Source organism: Rhinoderma darwinii, chromosome 9 (genome assembly GCF_050947455.1).
Source record: "Rhinoderma darwinii isolate aRhiDar2 chromosome 9, aRhiDar2.hap1, whole genome shotgun sequence".
Lineage (NCBI taxonomy): Eukaryota > Metazoa > Chordata > Amphibia > Anura > Rhinodermatidae > Rhinoderma > Rhinoderma darwinii.
Window position 1 is genome coordinate 60671883 of NC_134695.1, and position 21807 is coordinate 60693689.

The window sequence follows — 21807 nt, forward strand, 5'->3', positions numbered from 1 at the left end:
CCGTACGGGAAAATAACTCGCACTGCATGAGCCCCATAGACATACATTGCATGCGATAATCGTGAGCGTATATTTGTTGTCGCGCCCCGGATTTTAATTACCATTGGATCTAGGATATTTTTTTTATTTTTATTTTTTTCAATTAGGGGGTCAGATGGGGAGGGGGCTATGATGGCAGATTATAATGTAACAGGTGATATAATACACTGCCTATACCAAGTCATGTGTGGGGGAAGCGGCCAGCTCCACAGAGAGGCGGGCGGAGGGGGAGCTTATTAATTACCGGAGAGGGGAGGGGTCCCTGCAGATCCTGCACAGGGGAAGGACGGAGCTGAACCCCAGGGACCGGGATACATTGCGGGGAAAGGAGGGGACGCTCTTGTACATTGCACACAGGGCGAGGGGACATTAATAGTCACACACGGCGGACGAGCTTTCTGCAGCACCGACCACAGGTGAGTGTCGGGTGTGTTGTCAGTCAGGTGAGTGGCGCTAAGCATGCGCCATGACGCAACGGGGCCCCCGGATAGTGAGGGGCCCCCTGTGAGTGCCCTGCAGCTTGTCCTGATATTCGTCACCGTGAGCGGGCTGCTGCCTACAGATGGTTCACACAGCAGGAGGAGGCGGCTTTGGTGTAGTGAGAAGAGGCAGGAGGAGAATATAGGGGGGGGGTCTGTGCCGGTGGGTGACGTGATAAGCCCCCCCACTAGTGAATACGGGAGCGCTGTGAGGGCTCTGACTAGTGCATTCAGTCGTCCATAGAATACAATGGGAGAATGGACTTCTTTCCTTACAGAATTGAGGTAGTATGGGGTTAATGCAACGTGATCTTTGCAACTAAGTAGCGGTAAGAAGGTAAATGTAACGAGGTGCAAGCCTTTGGCAGCAGACCCCTGGATAAGCTGCCGCCAGACACCTCAAGTGACGCTTATCTCGGTGATTGAGTGTGCAGCGTGGATCACCTTGTGGTATACAGTGTGTCATGAGTAGAAATACATTGGGGTGTGTGAATTGGGATTTGTGTTGTAAGAAGGAATAGTACTACGTGTTACGTTAGCGGCGGTAGGTTGCGCTAATGAGGACTAGATGGTTACGGGAACACTTCAGATGACACCGTTGCTGTATTATACATAGTATACGGCCTGGGGGCGGTGCATGACAAAGTTTGGTTTTGGTGCTCCTTGAATCCATGTGTCGTGCTCCGCCCCCTCAGTCCCTGCTAATAGTGTATATGTTTTTGTCTGGAGCGTTCCTCTAAACTCTATGATTTTGGTCTGTGATGATGTCCTGATGGTCACCGCTCTACAGTCGGGGAAGTTTTTCTTTCTAGGAGAACAGGGAGTGCTGTGGGGTGTTATAAAGAGGGAGAATGGTAATCCATAGCAGAATAATGAATGTTGGGTGGAGTAAACTAATATTATTTATCTGTTCCTTGTGGGTTACAACAATCTGACGCCTTCCTATTATGTAATGCTCGCGTGTTTCATACGCAGTCGTTTCGCTACCTTTGGGGAGCCTACGCATTTATAATGGGGTATTGTATATGCAACGTCACCTAATATGTTTGTATTATCAGTATTGGTTTGCTTTAAAGTGCTGCAAAAAAACATTACCATTGCTTGGTAATATGATTGACAGGAGTTGTTAAAGGGGACACTGCTCATGTGTCGATCTGGTGCTGTCCGTCATATCACTGCATGGCCGGTCTCCGCTGCCGTGTATTTATTAACTAGGACCCAGCACTGGGTCAGGATATCACGTTAATCTCCAATTTTTTGTTTACTCTTGTACCCTTTTGCCTGAATATTTGGGTCATTTCTATGTGACTGCTTTGTTTTGGGGTTTAATGGCAGCAGTGGAGGCGTGCGTGGTGCCAGATAACGATGGTTGCCGCCAGGAGTCGATGTATTTACGTTGAGGTTGGGCTGAGATCTGGTTATATGGGGTTAATCTGGTGCTATCAGTGGAGTATATTGTTTTACAACCTGTCTGTGTAAGTTTGTAGCTATTTTATCTAATTGTTATAGCTGCTGTATAACTTGTATATACGCCGATGACATCACATCGCTGGGTACATGCATTCGACTGAATAGGTTATGCGCGCCGCAAATGTATGTAAATTATTTGGCAATCTGTCAAGTGTGTGTGTGTTAGTCCCTGTTCACATCACGCTGTAGCCCTCCGTCTGACGTATATACCTCTCGTGAAAGTCTGCGACGTATCCCACTGTACGGGCAAACCCTGGGATACATAGTCTATAGACTTGGATTATAAGAACGTATACCACACCGTACGCGTTACTGTATACCGTTGTGTGGATTATCGTGGTCTACTGCGCTATTTCTTTACCACCATCTATATTCATCACCTATCCATAGGGTTGGGCATAAATCTGTGATTGGTGGGGGTCTGGCTGTTGGTACCCTCACCAATCCTGAAAACGGGTCACAGGTGCGGCCAGGTAAGCCTGTTCTTTGGGTAGGTGCGGATCCCAGCTCTTGATCCCCATGATCAGATATTTATCACCTATTGATTATAGGAAAACGCTTTTACACGGGCCAATGATCGGGCAAATGATTCATACGAACGCTCGTTCCCGATCCTTTCGCTTAAGCTGTATTGTCGATCGGCGCTCGTTTTAAAAGTGGTAAACACAAGCGATATCTGCCGGTGTAAAGCCACTTTAAGGCCTTGTTCCCACATTGCAGATTTGTCATGTATATTTTTTTTAATTCCGAAACCAGGAATAAACCCTAAACAAATGAAATATATAAAGGAAGCCCTTAAAGTGTCCCCTCTCCTAGATCCAATACTGGTTTTGGTGTAAATAAAAGCATTCAAAATCTGCATCAAATCTGCACTGTGTGAACAAGGCCTAACTGATTACAAACCCCTGGCGTTCTGCTGGTATTCCTGCACTTTGGATATTTAGTAAAGTTTGGATTTTTATTTGCTTAGTTTTGTAAATAGCATCACGACACATGTTGAAGTTTCCATACGCCTTCTCTGCCAGCACGGAGCTATGGCATGAGGGTGGTTTATCTGTAAGTGACATTTTGGCTTCTACTTTCACATAACCTGCATGGAGGTCTTAAAGGAGTAGTCTCATGTAGTAATCACTAAGGCCCCATTCACTTGACCGTAAATCTCCCGTAATTACAGGCCCATTCATTACGATGGCGACGGACACCTTCCCGTATGTCTACGGGAGGGTGTCCGTGCCGTTGAAACCGGCCGAATAAAATAGAACATGTCCTATTTTCTTATTTTATGGATCGTGCTCCTATACTTTTATAATGGGAGCACGGCCCGTAAAAACGGTCGGCTGCCGGCCATGCGGGCACGGTCGTGTACATGGAGCCTAAGATATGATGAAACATTATGATTAGTGGGGTCTGACCTCCGGGACTCCCTCTGATCACGAGACCGAAGGGACTGGATTCTCTTCTACTTATTCCCTGCATATCAAAATGAGAACTATAAGGCTGGGTTCACACGAGCATGTTCGGTCCGTAAAGGACGGAACGTATTTCGGCCGCAAGTCCCGGACTGAACACACTGCAGGGAGCCGGACTCCTAGCATCATAGTTATGTACAACGCTAGGAGTCCCTGCGTCTCCGTGGAACTACTGTCCCGTACTGAAAACATGATTACAGCGCGGGACAGTTGTCCCGCAGCGAGGCAGGGACTCCTAGCGTCGTACATAACTATGATGCTAGGAGCCCGGCTCCCTGCAGTGTGTTCAGTCCGGGACTTGCGGCCGAAATACGTTCCGTCCTTTACGGACGTAACATGCTCGTGTGAACCCAGCCTTACACTGCTCCTTTAAGTGACTGTAGATATCTACGGGGGCCCCGGAGCGTCACTGTGCAGGGAATTTGTGAAGGAGCTGCAGCGCATAACCAGCAGTATAACTCCCGCTCATCAGTACATGAGGTCATATCCTGGCGTATGCCATTACATACCGCAGCAGGAAAACCCCTTTAGGCGAGGGTTGACGCAGGTCGCGTGTCGAAATATTGCTGTGTGATGCTGCGTACAACACAGTAATAGAAGTAAACATGGCTGCGTTGCAACCTGCAAGTTGCCGCAACCATCACAATTTTTTTTCTTTCTGTTTCTTGTGTCCGTCAAGTTGCGGCAAATGCGTTCACTTATGTTACTGCAATGTACTGTAGCAGCCAAAGTCTATGTGTAGCCTTAGGCCCTGTTCACATCTGCGTTGGAGGCTCCGTTGCAGGTCTGGTAGAGATTACTGGAAACAGCGCGGCATGCTGCACTATTGTTTCCAGTAAAACCACGGACCCCCCGCCAGAACCCATTAAAGTCAATGGGTTCCATCAGCTGCCAGTGTTGTCCGTGGTGCAACGGAACCGTTGCTTCTGGTGCTCCTTTGAGCAGAACGGAAACACTAACGCAGATGTGAACAGAGCCTTAATCTGCTTTTACTGCAGTCAGGACCCTGTTAATTTTTGTCCCTCTCCTGAAATAAGGGACACCCTCTGGAAGTGCAGGTAAATCCATCACGCTCGAGACTGTGCCCAGATCAATCATCGACCTCATCTGCCAGACGAATAGAGAAGTGATGTGGGCAGCTTGCTGGTTGGCCACTCGCAGATCACTTCCTGGGAGTAGTGGCGCTGTTATGGGGGCACTCTGCTGGTCTTTGTTTTGCATGCATGGTTTGAGTATTTGAGGGTTTCTTCCTGTCTTTTTACTTGTAATTTTTTACAGTGTGACCTGTAAACCAGTAAATGAACGTGCCCATCAGTTCAATAATGTATTTCGAGAATCTGAGTTGTCTAGTTCAACGGCGTTCAGCACGTTTTGCAACGTTTCCATTTTACCTGATGGTACGCTTATTAAGTTGTAATTCAACTGCGCCCCTGCAATGCTAAAGATGTTGTTCAGGATAAAAAAAAAACATGTCTGTTTTCTTCTAAAAACAGCGCCTCACCTATCCACAGGTTGTGTGTGGTATTGCAGCTCAGCCTAATACATTTCAATGGGGCTGAGCTGCAATACCAGACACAACCCATGGACAGCTGTGGCGCTGTTTGTGGAACAAAGCAGCCATGTTTTATCTAATTCTGGACAACCCCCTTTTGAAGTGTCCCATTTCTACTTTTCATTAGAAAATAATACTTTTTCTTTTCGGACCCCCCCTCTCCCGCCATCACTTTATTACGATTTTGGAGGGGGTCGCGACCCTTTGATAACTGGAGGTACAATTTTAATAGGACATCCGCTATCCTGGACATTTTTAGATTGATGTCTTGTTTTATGGCACAGAACTGCAAGATAATCTGGATTCTCTGAAACCCAAAAGTAGCAGAAGTCGGAGTAGTGAAAACGTTTCCACGATTTATCCTATAATTCAGAATTTTTTTATAAGCCAGCAAAGCCAGGACCTGTTTAAAGGAATTTAATTTATATTTTGGCTTTTTCGTGTGTACGTTTTTTTTTAACACTTGTTTGACCTGTGGTGCTAGTATTCACTGTAGATATGTGCACTCTTATCTGGGCTAAAAACTTCAGTAAACTTGAACCCTGCAAAAAAATCTGACCCAGTCACTGTTTCCTTATCCATTTACCTGTGATGTAATAGCGGACAAGTTAGAAAAATCACTTTACTCCCCCACCTCCCCCCTCCCCCCCCATTATTAAAGGCCCATTGTGTAAATAAACTTCAGACGTTTATATTGATGGGGGTCCGTGTGCGGAGACACCACCTCATCAGTTACACAAGGGGATGGTCTCTCCCCCTAGGGAGCGGCGGGGTTAATCATGTACAGGTTATATATTTATAACCACTGGCGAGAGAGCTGAAAAACGTGGAAATGCGGCCGCTGCAGAGGGAATGTAGTATTATATGTCCTAATAGGGTATTCGGAAAGTGGTTGACTTCATGGCTGTGTAAATGCAGTCGACGGCCATATCGAGCGTGTAACTCGTCTGTGTTGTCCGTTTTAACAGCGAACGGGACACTGACCCATAAGTCGATGGGGCTATGCATATTTTTGGGGCTATATCTGTGTGTGTGGTCCGTTTTTCACAGATCTGTTGCAGAAAAATACAGGAAGCGCTTGCAGAGGAGAAAAACGGACACACAGACGCAACATGGACATTCATACTGATTTAAAAACAGTCTGTTTTTTTTTTTTTTTGTGAATGCAAATTGGACATGCTTGTGTGAATGCGGCCTAAACGTAGACTCACACGCTGAAATTTCTGTAAGTGAAAATCTATCCCGTTCATCTGAATAGGGTCGTTTCTGCAGCATGTACGTGGATTTCTGCAAGCCCCAGTCTGATATATAGGACAGTCGAAGAAATTTCTGCATCAAATCTGCCGTGTAAATATAATCTCAAAGAGAACCTTTCACCTGCCCATACATGCGTTGCACAAACTCTGGGGCATTTTAATTCTCTTTTCCTACCCTCCTCCGTTATTTAGATTTCAGTGCCGTTATATTTGCCACCCGATATTTAAATAACCCCCAGAACTGTTAATGGGGCGTGTAATATCGCTGTGACACTGTCCAATCCGCTATGGGCAGTGTCACAGCATGAGCTGGAGATAGGAGAGCGTGTGCGCGCGCATGCTCGCTCTTCAGCTCTGTAGACCAGTACAAGACTGATCTCTCGCGAGAGATCAGTCTTGTCCTTGTCTGCCGAGAGCTGAAGCGAGCGCGTGCGTGCGCGCACACGCTCTTGCTGTGGCACTGTCCGTAGCTGATTGGACAGTGTCCCACGGATATTACGCGCACCCTTACCATTACACGCCCCATTGACCACCAGGGGAATATTTAAATATCGGGTGCCAAATATAACGACACCAATATCTAAATAACGAAGGAGGATAGGAAAAATGTAAAGTGACACAATGTTTGTGCAGCGCTGCCTATTGCACACGGGCAGGTGGAAGGTTCTCTTTAGGGCCGGGTTCCCACGTTGCGTAAACGCTGCAGAATTTCCACAACGGAATTCAATGTAGAAATTCCGCAGCATTTACATCCGCAGCAACGTGGATAAGATTAAGAAAATCTCATGCCCATTCTGTGGAGAAAAAAAAATTGCAGCGTAAACATTAATACATTTACCTGCGGTGCGGTTATACTGCAAAAAATTGCAACTACGGAAAACTGAAGTAAAAACACTTACCCAGAAGTCTGTGTTTCTTCGTCCAGTCCGGCCTTCTGGGTGATGTTTCCCATATGACAGCTGCAGTCCATCATCGGGTACCGCGTCATCTAGGAAGGCCAGACCAGACAGCACAGGAGGGACGCATCCCTATAACAACGCCCTAGGTAAGTATGAGCGTTTACCGCTGCTTTTCGCAGCAAAAAATACATCCTAAAAAACGGTGCAGTTTTTACGCTGCGTACCTGACCCGTGGGGACCAATCAGTATGTCTGGAGCCACCAAACCAGACATTTAGGGAATAATTAGTAATGTAAGAGAGAACTTGCTGAAAGGAGTCCGGTATCGGCGCATGAAGCAGAGGAGCGTACATCTCGCTTCACCGCAGTATACGGTCTTCATGTGCGCAATGCTCACGAGCCTGGTGCCGCTCCCAATCTCGTCTCTTTACTAACTCTTCCCTAAACGTTTGTTTTCGGGGTGGGCAGGTTTGGAGCACTAACCCCCAGCTACATAACAACATGCTGTGCGTTTAGCGGCTCCAAACGTACTGACCGGTTCCCTTTATGGTGGCCATATACCTTCAAGAGCTATTCCTCCTGACTGCCCCATTTGGCTGAGCACGCATGTGTTCTCCATGGGGAGAGGGGAATAAGCCGTTTCTAGTCGCCATTGCCAAACGAGCATTGGCCGAACATACATTACACTAAGTGCTCATGCGCACAAACTTTTTTTTGCGGATCATTATAATTTTGTGAAACGGACATAACACATGTCCTATTTTTGTCCAGGTTTGCGGTCCGTCTCTCCCATACCAGTGTATGGGTCAGCAAAAAAGAACGGAAAGCTTACGGAAGCCAGTAGGCTGTGTTTTGCGGTTTGCAGAATGACAAGTGGTGTGCATGATGCCTATTGGGGAGGCGGGGGGGGGGGGGTGTATAGCCATAACGCCTCATGCACACGACCGTGCGTGCCGTCAGTGATCCGAGAAAAGATAGGACATGTTTTATTCTTCCTCGGACCGTTTTTCACGGACACAATTCACCCGGTAAAGTGGGTCCGTGAAGATTATCGGGTGCCCCTCGGATGGCATAAAAAATGACCCGAATGGCACAACGGTCGTGTGCAAGAGACCTTAGAGTTAAGTTTCTTATGAAAGGCCTCCTGTCCTCTCAAACAATTACCTAGTAGCCTGACTTTGTTTTTTACGCTTGCCAACTTTACCGCACCCGGGTATTGTGATTTGTTTGAAGATAAATGGTTACTTTTAATAATTTTCGTATCCTATATTGTGCTTACTTGACTTTCTCTGAATCGCTGATGTAAAATATTTATGGGCATTTCACAGAAAATTTACCTGCGACAGTAATACATTTTAGCAACTTGCTGGGATTAATGGAGTTTGGCGTTGGTTGGAATGTTCTTAAATATTGGGAAATAGAAACCGTCTTTATTTACGTCTGCGTTGAAGGGTCCATCAAGAGCCTCTATTGCGGATTCTGTCTATCTTGACGGACAAAATAGCGCAGCGTTCAGTGCTGTTTTGTCTGTCAAAATGAAGGACACCGTGACTGAAACCCAACAGAACCCATTAGTCAATGGGTTCCGGTAGGCACTGTTGGTGTCAGTCATGTGACTGATCCGGCGCCTCTCTTTTTTTTCTTGTACTGTTCCTATGACAGAACAGAATAGCGGAAAACCTGGCACAGGTGTGAACAGAGCCTTACCTTGGATAACAGTGAGGCAACAGGAACCTAAAGCATCAGGCTGTCCAAAGGCTTAAAGACTATGTAAGCCTTTGAACATTCAGAGTTTTGAACTTGGATGTGATCGATAACCGGTGGAACCTGCGTGTCAGACCCACAGGACCAGTGCTCGCTGAAGACTGACAGTCCAGCTGACCTGACGGATATGAGTTTGTTCTCAAGATACAACATCTATATAGAAGCTGTATCTCAAATTTAAGAAAAAAATAAAATTAATTCCAAAGTTGTTTAAAATATCATTATACATTGTGTGTGTGTGTATATATGTATGTGTGTGTTCAAAGGTTATTGTAGCCATTACAGCGGTTGTCCAGTCCCTAAAAATTGATCAATATTTAATCAGTTGGTTGGGTTTGAGTGATGCGACCCCCCCTTCAAAACAGCTGATTGGCGGTGGTCGAGGCAGCTAGACCCCTATCGATCAGACATTAATGGCCTATCCTGAGGATAGGCCATCAATTTTTATGGACTAGACAACCCCTTTAAGGAACTCATGAAGACCACCTCAATCCGTGCACCAGTTGTTTGGCCGCACAACTCTTTAACCCCTGACTATAAGCTTGTACCACGGGTAGAGAAGCCGGAGCCGTGTCGATCTCCAGTGATCTTCTCAATGACACAACCCTTATTAATATGGAGTAATCTTGCACGCAGGCCCACTTTTCCAGGAACGGGGCACGGGTACTCTTGTTTTCAGGATCTGTTTGGGGTCCGAGGATCCAGACCCTCGCCAATTTTTATGCTCTTCTTTCAAATCACGGTCCTATGTCTCATGTAAAAACCTCCTGGATCAGTCCAAATAACAAACTTTTGTTACTACATTTTCCTGACTATTCAAATGATTTTATCTGATCCTATTTGATCGCCTCGATGCCATAGATGTCACAATGACTGCCACTTATAGATGTTTACGATCCTATTCTATACAATGTCCTGGCTTGTTGTGATTGTTTCTGAGCGCATGTTACCCGATTACTTCAATTCTAGTCGAAACCAAGAATTATTGTATTGTGTGCTAAAATCTCGTATCTCAGACCTAGGCTATGTCTATGGGCGTCTATTATAAAAGTAGTGTTGAGTTCTGTGCATTGGAAGCCAGGACGGGCACATTCGCTCCCACCAGACCCCCTCCCATCGATTCTATTTTTTTTCCTCCTCCAGAACAAAGCTTGTTCTGTCCAGTTTAGCCCTGCGATGCCTTAACAAATTCAAAGGGGGCTCCTCCGCTGTATGCGGTCTGCGGACGCTCTGGCATATTCCTGCGTTACGTAGATTAATTCAATCCGTGTCTGAATACAGCCCCCTCACACAGCGCCGCTGCTGCTGCTCTGTGCCAACACGGATTGAAATTTTCCAACCTACTTGCTTGCCAGACAGACCGAGGGCTCCTGAGGCAGTATTTACCCTCGCGTTTCCCGGCTGCGTCCAAACTCTCCTTCTCGGGCCAGGTAAGATTCTCAATTTACAACCTTGACATTGGGGGAAGGTTTGTGTATTTAAAGTGAATTTCAATAGCCGCTCGTAGACTGTTGCATAGGGATCGGGGGGGAATGGGCTCCGGGGCTTGTGTTGGTGTTCAGCAGCCGGGACGTAAATGCTTCTGCAGTAATGTGACCTATTTAGCTGCAAGATCTTTCTGCCCAAAGTGACTGAAAGATTTTAGGGAGGGGTGTATAGAGGAGCGCTGGTAAAAGGAGGATTCTGGTCAGGTGTTGCTGCTTCTGTAAAGGTTAAGACGCCATTTAGAATATTCCACATTGAAACCTGAACACCCCCCCCCCCCAATCTAGTGCCACATTAACTCTTCATCTGCTGGAGCACCTGATGCCAGGGTAGCATGGCGAAAGGTGCCCTGCGTTGCCTTTGGTGCAGTGTAAAATATAATTTAAAACCCTCCCGTCTTACAGTCCTGTTGCTGACACTACTGAATGCACAATATATCCGTTTTATATTGTGGAGCAGTTGCAGTATCCTGTAGTGACACAAACGACTGCTTGACAGTAGATCTATTTAGGGATGAGCCAAGAATTTTTTTTTTATTTTCTTTTCGGTATTTCTCTGCAATTTAAAACCAAGAGGGTTTGGCAGCTACTTGATGGCGTATTTTAAAGAGAAACGGATCTTCGTTTGCCAATGTGGTCATTGTTTTTGTGCGGTTTAAGCCAGGGGAGGGATCCGGGTATGGTCATGTGGGAAGAGACGCATAGTTGTGCCCAGCTTGTGCTGTGTGGGCATAAGGAAGGCTCTTGCAGCTGACTTAATGTCCTTTAAAACCCGTCAGGGCAGTTCCTGTGCCAGCTGCAACTCGGAAGATCCCAAAGCCGGAGGCATTTTTTCTGCCTTGGAATGATTTGTATAAAACCAAGTAGGAACAGCCGGGTCTGGGACGAAGGTGAGTAACTCCGAGCTAGATCGCAATTGGAATCCCCGGTGCCATCCTTGGGGAAATGTGTGCGGGCAGGGAGTGACTTTGGGTGGGAGAATTAAAAACTATTGCATCAGTTTTCATGTTTCAGCAAGGAAATGGCAATAATGGATCTATCCGGTATTTAAATGTAGCTCCTCCTGGTAAAATATGGCGTCCGTGCAGGTCCCTATATTCTGATCCAAAACAAGGCTTGCCAGGAGGACCCAAGACAAGTAGCATAATTGTAGGTGGAAGATAAACCCCAACCACGCACCATTACGTTCTCTACTATGAAAGGGTTAATGAAGTTTGACTCCGGGTAGGTCTTCCAGGTTTGGGCTAGAAGAGCACCAGTCACCCATGTGGGGGGCGGGGGAGGAGTGCAGGTCTGGAAAGATCAGCAGTGAATTTTCTAGTCCTCCCCATAGTTTTTGTCCTGGTTGTGACGCTGCAGTGGTCCAGGCACGAGGGAAAAATCTTTACCTTTTTAAGGCCCTTTTACTTGGCCTAATGATCGCGCGTTCATATGAACGCTCATTCCCGATCATTGCCCTGTGTAAACCGAGCAATGATCGACCTAACGCTCGTTCATTGGCTGATCGCATCGTTAAATATGATTGTCGGCAGCACATCTCCCTCCCGACAGGATGGAAGTGTATGAGGACGAACGATCGTAGTAGTAATCGCTCGTCACCGTACACAACCGATCATTGCTCCTTGTGCAAGCGTTCCCGTTGATCGGTGCTCGTTGTCATGGCCCATATTGACCGGTGTAAAAAGGACCCTTCGGCCCCACGCACACTACCGTAAAAATCGTTCATTCGTTTCAATGGCCGGCTGACACCTCCCCGTATATTTACAGGAAGGTGTCCGTGCCAAATAAACCTTCCGTAGAAAATAGGACATTTCCTATTTTATTTTTATTTTTTGTATTTTACGGACCATGCCCACATACTTGATGATGAGAGCACGGCCCGTAAATTCAGATGGCTGGCCGTGCCCGTCATTACGGGCACGTTCATGTGCATGGGGCTTTAGTCTGCACTAGGAAAATGGGAGATAGATTCTTATTTCATGCTAGCTTAATATTATGGTCAACATTTAGGTGTCAGATGGCAAATTCTGTTTGATCCTTCTTTTACATTTTTGCTATGTAAACAGCTGTTACCACAGTGGAGTAATGCATAAAGCCAAGAGGTAAAAGTTTTGGGTTTTATATTTCTGCCCTAGGTAAACCATGTTGGGGAGGACAAACCTAGAAACCATTACTCATTGATGTATTAGAAGGGTAGGCTTTTTTGTGTGATCTGTATTGCATTAGCAATTAAAGATCTACCAGTACCTTTTCTTCTTGTGTTCCCCAAATGGGCCGCTTCTCCATACTTGATGTTGTGTGCGTCTTTCTTCACGCTTACTCTGCTATTTCTGCAACTTCCATCTAAATTAAAGGAGAGCCGCAAGAATTCGTGACCACCTCTGCATTCTTTCTCTGCCTGGATACAGCGGCCGACTCACCAGTTGGAACCTATTGGATTCTAACGGCATTCCTGTGGATGTGCCGTAAGTGTATATAATGGTAATATACCTTTAAGGCTCTAGTTTTTGTGATCAGTCTCAGTTGGGGTTACCATCGGCCTTTCTGGTATTTTAGATGTTTGGCCAATTTCTGAAAAAACACTACATTTGAATGTAATGATTTTTGCCGTCCTCCAAATGAGAATGTATCCGATCTGACAATTTTTTGGCCTACCCTATAATTTTCTTGATCTCATGACTAGTTTTCAAATTGTTGGTATGTAAACTGAGAGGAGAACCGCGTTATGCGGAATAAGGTTTGGTGTAAAATAATCCTAAAGGTGTCCATACATATTAGGGGCAAAACTCTGACAACCCCCTCCCGATTTTGGCAGATTGGCCAATAATGTTTGGGGCCACCCAACTTTTCCAAGACGGCAGATGTAGGGGGATAAAGATCTGCTTGTTGGGTTTCAGCGTGCCTGATCTTTTGTTCCATGGGATATAAATCGCTGCCAGAGGCGTCTGGTGGCAGCAGTTTATTGCCCTCTACTCATTTAAAATAAACATGCGTGCCTATGGGGGGAGTTGGGGATAACAGTTGCTTGCTGATTGAGTGTGTTTGTCTCACAGATGATTTCCTATAATCAATCGTTATAACCTATCCACAGGATAGGTGATAAATATTGGATTGGTGGGGTTGTGACCACTGGAATCCCCACCATTCTTGAGAGCGGTCTTACCCGGCCATCCCTGTGCTCTTCATATGAATGGAGCGGTATTGCGCGTGCTTGGTCACAGCTTCATGCATTTCTATGGGTTGGCTGGAGATGGCAGCTATCCCATTACTCCAGTGACCTTTCCATACACATGCACTGCAGCTGGAAGGAACACTCTGTCTTTAAGGCTTAAAGGGAACCTGTCACCAGCATTTCACCTATTGAGCTTTACTTATCCCTCACTGGCCGCTGCTATCAAAGTTCATTACCATTATCCCCTCTCCTAAACTCCTCCTCCGACTGTAAATAACGGTCTGCAAACATTTCACGCCTTTTATCGTAATAATCGGGCGTCCCTTTGTGCGCACACACCAGAATAAGACATCAATGCACAAGCGTGGGATTTTGTGTGCTGGGGGAAGGCGAGGAGCTGTCAATCAAAAGTGAGGAGGCGGGGTAACTCGGAAAGACCTGAGGACTGAAGATTTGACTTTATTTTTTTATTTTTTTTCTCATTAGCATACGGTGTGTAAACACTAAAAAACGGAATACTAAAGCTACAGAGCCGACTAAGAAGATAATTATAGGTTATATAGAAATGATTTTCACCCACTACCACCAGGTATTGCTGGTTTAATAGGTGAAATGCTGGTGACAGGTTCCCTTTAAGTAGCTTAAACTTGCATTTGTTTAACCCCTATTGAATCACTAATATTTCTCATTGATTTAGAGGCTAAGACCCAAATATGCCATTTTTTTTAATGACAATTTTTTTCCAGCTTGTTTTTTTTCTTTCTTTCTTTGCTGCCATTAAATGTACACATCACATGGACCACATAAAGGCGACAATCAAAGTAATAAGGGAGGGTTAATTGTATCCAGTTTATTGCACTGAATGAAAATTGAAATGTCCTACATGATGATGGTCCAAAAAAGCCATCTTGTGGTTGTTTGTTTTTGCACTTATTAGGTTATCTAATTTGCTATACGTTAGCACTCTGTCTTGTAGACCATGTTGTCTTTACAACTTGTCACAACTTTAATAAAAATTGAAGAAAAAAAAAAAAAGATGGTCATCAAGGCTGTTTTTTTTTTTTTTTTTTTTTGGGGGTGGGAAAAACCCTTCTCTATCTGCAAGTCACATTGGTGTATCATGGGCAACTTTTTTTTTTTTTTTTTTCCCCAAATTGGACGGAAATTATAGCAAAGGTATTGCGGTATATATTGTACCACAAATCTGCCAGTGCTGCCTATCCTGATTGGTGTCTGGCCTCATGCCATCTGATGTGTATGGCCTCTTGGTGTGCAGGAGAATATCTGATTTAGGCCCCATGCACATGACCGTGCCTGTAATCATGGTCTGTGATTACCGGCACTGACTGCCACAGACAGCCACCTGCACTTTCGGGCCGTGCTCCCATATAAAGTATGGGAGCACGGTCCGTAAAAATCAAATGGGACATGTCCTATCTTTTGCGGAGCCTTTCTACGGCACTGACACCTTCCCGTAAATGTACGGCTAGGTGTCTGTCGGCCAGAAAAATGAATGGGTCCGTAATTACGGAAGAAATCTACGGTTGTGTGCGTCGGGCCTTGTGTGTGTGTGTGTGTGTGTGTGTGTGTGTGTGTGTGTGTGTGTGTTTTTTATTTTTTCTCAATTCAATGCAAAACATTGATCAGAATTGAGAAAGGTAAGACTATAAAGTGATAGCCTATCGCTAGTATGTGTCATCACTTTAATCAGAGGGGGTCCAACCCACTGTCCTGAGAATAATGTGGCCGTAGCGCTGATTTTTGGCTTGTTTTCCCTTTAGAGAACTGCAGCCGGCACCATTCAAGGGAAAAACCGCGAAGGGGATGCTGCGCCAAAGAGAATTAAGTAATGGCATATCCTAGCGATATGCCATCACGTTATAAAATGAGAATAACCCTTATAATGTGGTGACAAGCCTCTTTAAAGTGGCCTATCTTGTACATGTGATCGGCGCTGTAATGTAGATTACAGCAGTGTTTTCTATTTAGAAAAACGATCATTTTTGACGGAGTTATGACCTATATTAGCTTTATGCTAATGAGTTTCTCAAATGGGCAACTGGGCGTGTTTTACTATATGGCCAAGTGGGCGTTGTGGAGAGAAGTGTATGACGCTGACCAATCGGTGATCTTTTCCTCTTTCTCCTAGGATTGAATAGTGTAGTAGACTACGCAAAAAAAAATACCACGCGGTACATGGTTTATAACAAGTCTATGGGTGACGCATGACACTGTATAGCATTCAGTACATCACAGGATAAGGATGGACTTCCTATGACACTATTACTGATGTGTATTCTGGTTGTATCAGGGGGAACATGAACATTTTGAGTCCATAAGGCGTAAATGGAAGTGATCGTCATGGATTTGGATCGTCCGGCCAGAAGTTAAGCAAACTGCAAATCCATGTAACACCCTTGGGGGGGCGAGCTGTGTGGCCGGGTTATTTCAGGATGAAAGGCTGACCTCTATTACCAAGTCTAATTCCATTTTTGACCTCAGTAAGGCCCCTTTCACACAGCCGTCCTTTGCTTCAGTATTTAGAAGCCAAAACTAGAAATGGAACACTCAGAACAAGTGGAATGGAATGATTTGGACCCACTCCTGGTTTTGGCTACCAAATGCTGATTCAAAATACTGACCCAAATACTGCTGTGTGAATGAGTCCCAGTTCTGTAACCATTATAGACATATTGTGTACAGCTTGTGTGAAAGATCTGTCTTCAAAGCAGGCAGGTTCAAGTCGGAGCCTGAAATCCTGGGCTTAGGGACTTTGATCTCGTTTCCATATGCTGACTTTCTATATACGAGCCAGTGAATGAGGACCTCTGTCCTCGCAGGGCTGTGTGGGTGCATTTACAGACCACCATATTTGCATTCTTTTAATTCCGTGCCCTGATTGTATCCCATCTTTTTGCTGATCATTCTGGTCCAGAATAGTAAAGGGGACTCTTCTCTTTCGAAACGAAACTTCAGATGTGTTAAACATAACGACCAGATGCCTCCAATAGATCCCCCATGCCTATCCCTAGCTACTTTATTGTTGGAGCCACAGTTGTTTTTCCCACCACCCCAATTCTGTTTTGCAAAATATAAGTATTTAAAGAGTCACCAGAGACTTCAGGAATTCTTCACTCACGTGTACGTTCTTCATAAAGTCTGCAGGGTTAAATAGATTTTCAGCGGATGCACAATTGTCTTCTGTTATGTCCATGCCTTGGCTGTATTTTTTATTTTTTTTTACTCTGCTCCGTATCGTCACCGCTTTGATCAAATGAATGGGGCCGTGCTGCAGTTCACTTCACAGCCAGTGGCTGGGAGCGCTGCTGTGAAGGGGATGTAGCACTCAAGGAAAGGTGCTGTGGGTCCAATCAATTGATTCCTCTCGGTCATGAGGGATGCACTGTATACTGTCCATACATAACCCGCTTTCTTTGGACCCCGCTTTGCATGGACTAACAAGAGCATGATATATTCTAACCCTTTCGCACATGAGTATGTGGCCAGATAAGATTGGTTTGACCCTTTGGGGTGTATGTGACCAGATCACCGATCACCACCTCTGTATTGGCAAAATCAACAAATTCTTCAGCAATTTCTCCCACTACTTTTATAATGTGGCCTTCTCAAGTCTATGAAGACATCTGAGCCTGCTGCAGCCCAGGTATATCTACCTTCCTTTTGCTGAGAGGGTCCTTATTCTGGGACCCCCGACTTAACTCACGGGACAGGTGCTGTGGATTTTCCGTGTGTATTTGCAAATTACAGTACCAGCCATGTTGATGGGATTTTACTCACGGAAACATGCGGCATGCTAATTATGTGGATCACAGCAAATTTTGCCCTTCTCAGTGTAGAGGGGTTGACATCTGCGGTGAATCTGCAGCAAAATCCGTAACCGTTATGAGTGGGCACCCTTAGGCTCAATGCACATGTGCACAATGCAATGAATTCCGTGCGGCAAATCCGTAGCGTAATTCAGTACCAGCAGAGTCAATGAGGCTCCAGGAAATCTCATGTACTTGCTGCGGTATTTTTCAGGACGGAAATTGACCTGTGGTGTGGAATTTGAAAATTGCAGCATGTCCATTTATCTTCTGCCTGGTGTAGAGGAAAATCGCAGCATGAAAACGTGCCGATTTTACGCATCAAAACGTAAATAAAAAAAATCACACTGAAAAACGCGTGAGCTGGTGTGGTTTTAGCTGCAATTTTCCTGCGGTTTTGGTGTGTATTTTCCGCAGCAAAATGCGCACCGTGTGTAACCTTATGGCGACTCTTCCCTCTTATTCATTTTTTATTTTTATATAAAATTTTTGGCATTCTTCTTCGTCGTGCATATGATAAAATGATACCTGGAGGCGTACCAGAGTGACAGTCTGCAGAAGAGCTATACAATTACACTGGATAGATCTTCCTCCCGGTACACTGTGTATAGCAATGTACAGCGCTGGTGGCAAAATGAGTCACGTTGTCTCTATAGCTACAATCTGGTTTAACCCATAGTACGGAGCCTACACACACACACTTCACTTTCATTACCAATACGACACGCCGCACCTACATACTGGTCCCAGGCAGACCCGGCTCTGGTTTTATGTTTCCTCTTTGTGGAGATGAGCAGGCGCACGGATTTTTGTCTAGTTTACTATAGAGCCAATTGTCGTTTTTGTGCTTTTTTACATAACCGTGACTATTGTACTTTTAAACGGACAGTTTTGGACCTATTCTCGGTGCTCAGGTTTGTCTCATAATTTAGACCCAGAGTGTTCACAACTGATGTAAAACAGCGCTCTGAATTTATAAAATACATGACGTATATACAGTAATAGTCTAGTGCAATGTAAAATTCTGCGACTGTAAAAGTCCATGTCTGTATCAGACGGTAACGTGGATTAATGCGCGCGCGTGCACACAGTGCGTGTGCCTAGCATATATTCTGATGTGCCCATGTATGCCAAGTGTCCTTTTTATTGTACAATTGGCTGATATAATGTATGCAACTGTGTAGGCATTTAGTTGCATACGTCTAGCAACCGGCACGCATTTAAATGGGCTCCACGCAGTAACGTTTTTCATGCGTGCAGTCGATGGGTCCGCAATTCAATAGGTAGCGTTCATATCTCTAAATGTCAGAGCAGTCTCCGTGAAATAGTGGTGTGCCGGCACGTGTGACTGCTGTGATGAACACGTCTGCTTGATTTTTTTTGATTCATGTTTGGCACCGAGCCTTGTGATATACAGTGTATACCGCCAGTGACTAATTGTAATGAATGCCGCTACCAGCTACATAGAAAAAACACAGCCGTAGAATGGAATTGTTTTTCACGAAGAGCTGTACCGTTGTCATAGTAAATATATCCTATTAATAAAACCTCTCCGCCTATCGCTTTCAAACTAATGTGGAGACATCCTTCGGGATACTAGAGTATAACGCATGGGATCACGTATGCCACCCCCAAAAACCTGACTAAAGCCCTGTCCACGCAAGTTTTTTGACACCCCCCCCCCCCCCCCCCCAAGCAGAAAAGAATGCTTGTGTGGAAAAAAGCAACATGCCCTATGTTGAGGTGTTTACCGCCTCAAAAACCCCATTGAAATCAATGGGAGATGGGAAAAAACGCTGCGAACAGCCTACACCTTTTTGATGCAGGTTTTTCTCATTTCATAAAAGCGTCAAAACGTGTGCAAAACCACTTAAAAAAAAAAAGAAAAAGAAAAAGCTGCTTTTTCCAGGCAGTTTTCTACCTGCAAAAAAAAACAAACACACCAAAATATTTGGAAATGAAGGCCACGATGTTTTATGGGTAACGCAAAATAATTCAAACAATTAAAACCCAAATTGCATAACTTAGGCTCTGTTCATATCTGCGTTGGGGTCCCGTTCTGACGTTCCGTCGGAGGTTTCCGTCAGAACGGGACCCTGAGCAGACACAAACTGACACCGATGGAAACCAGAGGTTTCCGTCTCCATCACCATTGATTTCAATGGTGACGGATCCGGTGCTCCTTTCCATTTGTCTATTTTGTGCACCGGATCAGTCGTTTTGCTGGAAGCAATAGCGTAGTAGACTACGCTATTGCTTCCGGCAAAACGAAGGGTCCAATATGAATAAATCCCTAGTCCGCCCAGCGTTAGCTGGGCAACAAACACCGCCTAAAAGCTTCACAAAAAATTAGGGAGTGCGGGGCTGCTTCCAGTAACCTCTCTTCAGACGAGCAGCTGATGCCACCAATCCCTGGACTGTTGCAAGAATCTGCCTGGTCACGTGGTGCACCTGTGGAAACTTCCAGAATAGGTAAGTACCAACCGCACTCTGATAAGGGGAGCGGAACGCACCATAAAACAATACAAGGACAGAAAGGAAAGCAGAGAGAAGGAGCTGAGTGGGGGGGGGCGGAATGATCCCATGTGTCCCCCCACGCTAATCGCTCTAAAGGGGGGGGGGCCTCAATGGTTTTGTTGTAAATAACCTATATCGCTTGACTATTTTCCAGCATCCCCAGACTGCAATTGATGCATTGAATTTATTGTAAAACAGTAGGAGGAGCCACTGATATGGGGGCGGAGTGATCAGAGACCTAGTATTTCTATGAAGCCTGAGTGACTCTCTGACAAAACTATAGCTACCGAAAATGAGAGCTGTAATTTACTGGACCAAGCTCCAAGGTGCCATAAACTGCGACATCCATAACAGATGGGTTGTATCGCCATGCTACCGTGGAGCACATGCCTTTTTATGCAAGTTCTGGTAGCGATTTGTGTAAACAAAATGTAGGTGTTTTATAGTCATCGTTCTAAAGGCCCTTTTACATGAGCCAATAATCCGGCAAACAAGCGTTCATATGATCGCTCGTATCCGATCATTGCGCTCCGTAAACGCTCATTCATCGTCTGATCTGCTTGTTTATGCAGCGTTACATATTATCGTTGACCGCAGCATAGCTCCCTGTGTAAACCTGAGATGTGCTGTCAATATGATAGAAATGTATGGGGACGAGTAATTGTAGTAATGATCACTCGTCCCCATAGATAACTAGCACCGATCAACAAGCTGTTTAGTTGATCGGCGCTTGTTTTCGCATCGGGCCGTGTTATAGGACCCTAAATCTGGGTCCACACGTTGTGGTAAGTTTGCAGTTTTGCTGAGATTTTTCGTTTAAGAATTTAGCTGCAACCTATGAACAGCCTGGGAAAAATACTGAAATTCAGAATCCTGACCACTTCTGTAAATCAGACGCTACAGCATAGCAGGCGTAGTCTTGCGAGATTACGGTCATTCACCGCGAGATCTCGCTGTGCTGTAGAGCACAGAGACGCTACAGAAGTGGTCAGGATTCTGAATACACATCACGTCCTGGCTGGAGGTAATGTATATTCATTGTCAGGACACTGCAGTAATGTTATAGTGTGTTTATGTGGCAGCACATAGCGATATAACTATATCGCTATCTGCAAAGTAAATGAATGGAGAGAAGTGTGTGACGCTGATTGGTCAGCGTCATACACACTGTACAACGCCCACTTGGTCAAAAAGTAAAACACGCCCAGTTGTCCATTGAGAAATTCATTAGCATAAAGCTAAAGGTCATAACTCCGTCAAAAATGATCGTTTTTCTAAATAAAAAAACACTGGTGTAATCTACATTACAGCGCCGATCACATCATGTACAATATAGGCCACTTATAATGTGGTGACAGAGCCTCTTTAAAGGGCCCTAAGTATGTGATCACTGCTTATAGTTAGCGGGTTTGACAATGCTACATGATGGATTTTATGAACCTGTGGATATGGCCAACAGGGGAACGCAGGAAATTGATGGGAACAGCAGAGAATCGGTAACATTAGTACATTGAAAAATTAATTACTGAATTTTTTGAAAAATGTTCTACCAATGGAGCCCTAATTGTAAAAAAAAAAAAATATATATATTTTTTTTTTTTTTTTTGGTTTTCCTTCTGCTGAACCAATCTCTCCATATATTTGATCTTCACAAGGTAATAGCAGAAAATGATGACATCCTTGGTTAGGCCAGTGTTGGGAGGATTACCTTAAAGTGGTAGTGTCATAGAAGACTACCTCTTTTCAATTCAAAGTGGCATGGTAAACACTCAGCATCCTGAAACTATCTCTGGGGAAAGCTGTGGGCAGCCATACATGTTGCCTCCATGCCAGCCATAAATATACAATACCTGGATTGGCTTGGTCTGCAATAACTGCTC

The 21807-nt window shown here is 45.0% G+C and overlaps 1 protein-coding gene across 10 annotated transcripts in view; it reads left to right on the forward strand.

The window, feature by feature from the left end:
- Window positions 1–295: 295 nt before the first annotated feature.
- PACSIN3 (protein kinase C and casein kinase substrate in neurons 3) overlaps window positions 296–21807 on the forward strand; it is a 57010-nt gene continuing 35498 nt past the window's right edge. For 4 of the 10 annotated variants that reach the window (XM_075837867.1, XM_075837876.1, XM_075837877.1 and 1 more), the window contains exon 1: window positions 296–455. The gene's annotated coding sequence lies outside the window, so the exon portion shown is untranslated. Of the gene's footprint in view, window positions 456–718; window positions 804–1353; window positions 1373–1900; window positions 1920–1974; window positions 1994–10155; window positions 10358–11147; window positions 11302–21807 lie in introns of those variants that run through there. The other 6 variants (XM_075837870.1, XM_075837872.1, XM_075837873.1 and 3 more) reach the window with 6 other exon arrangements.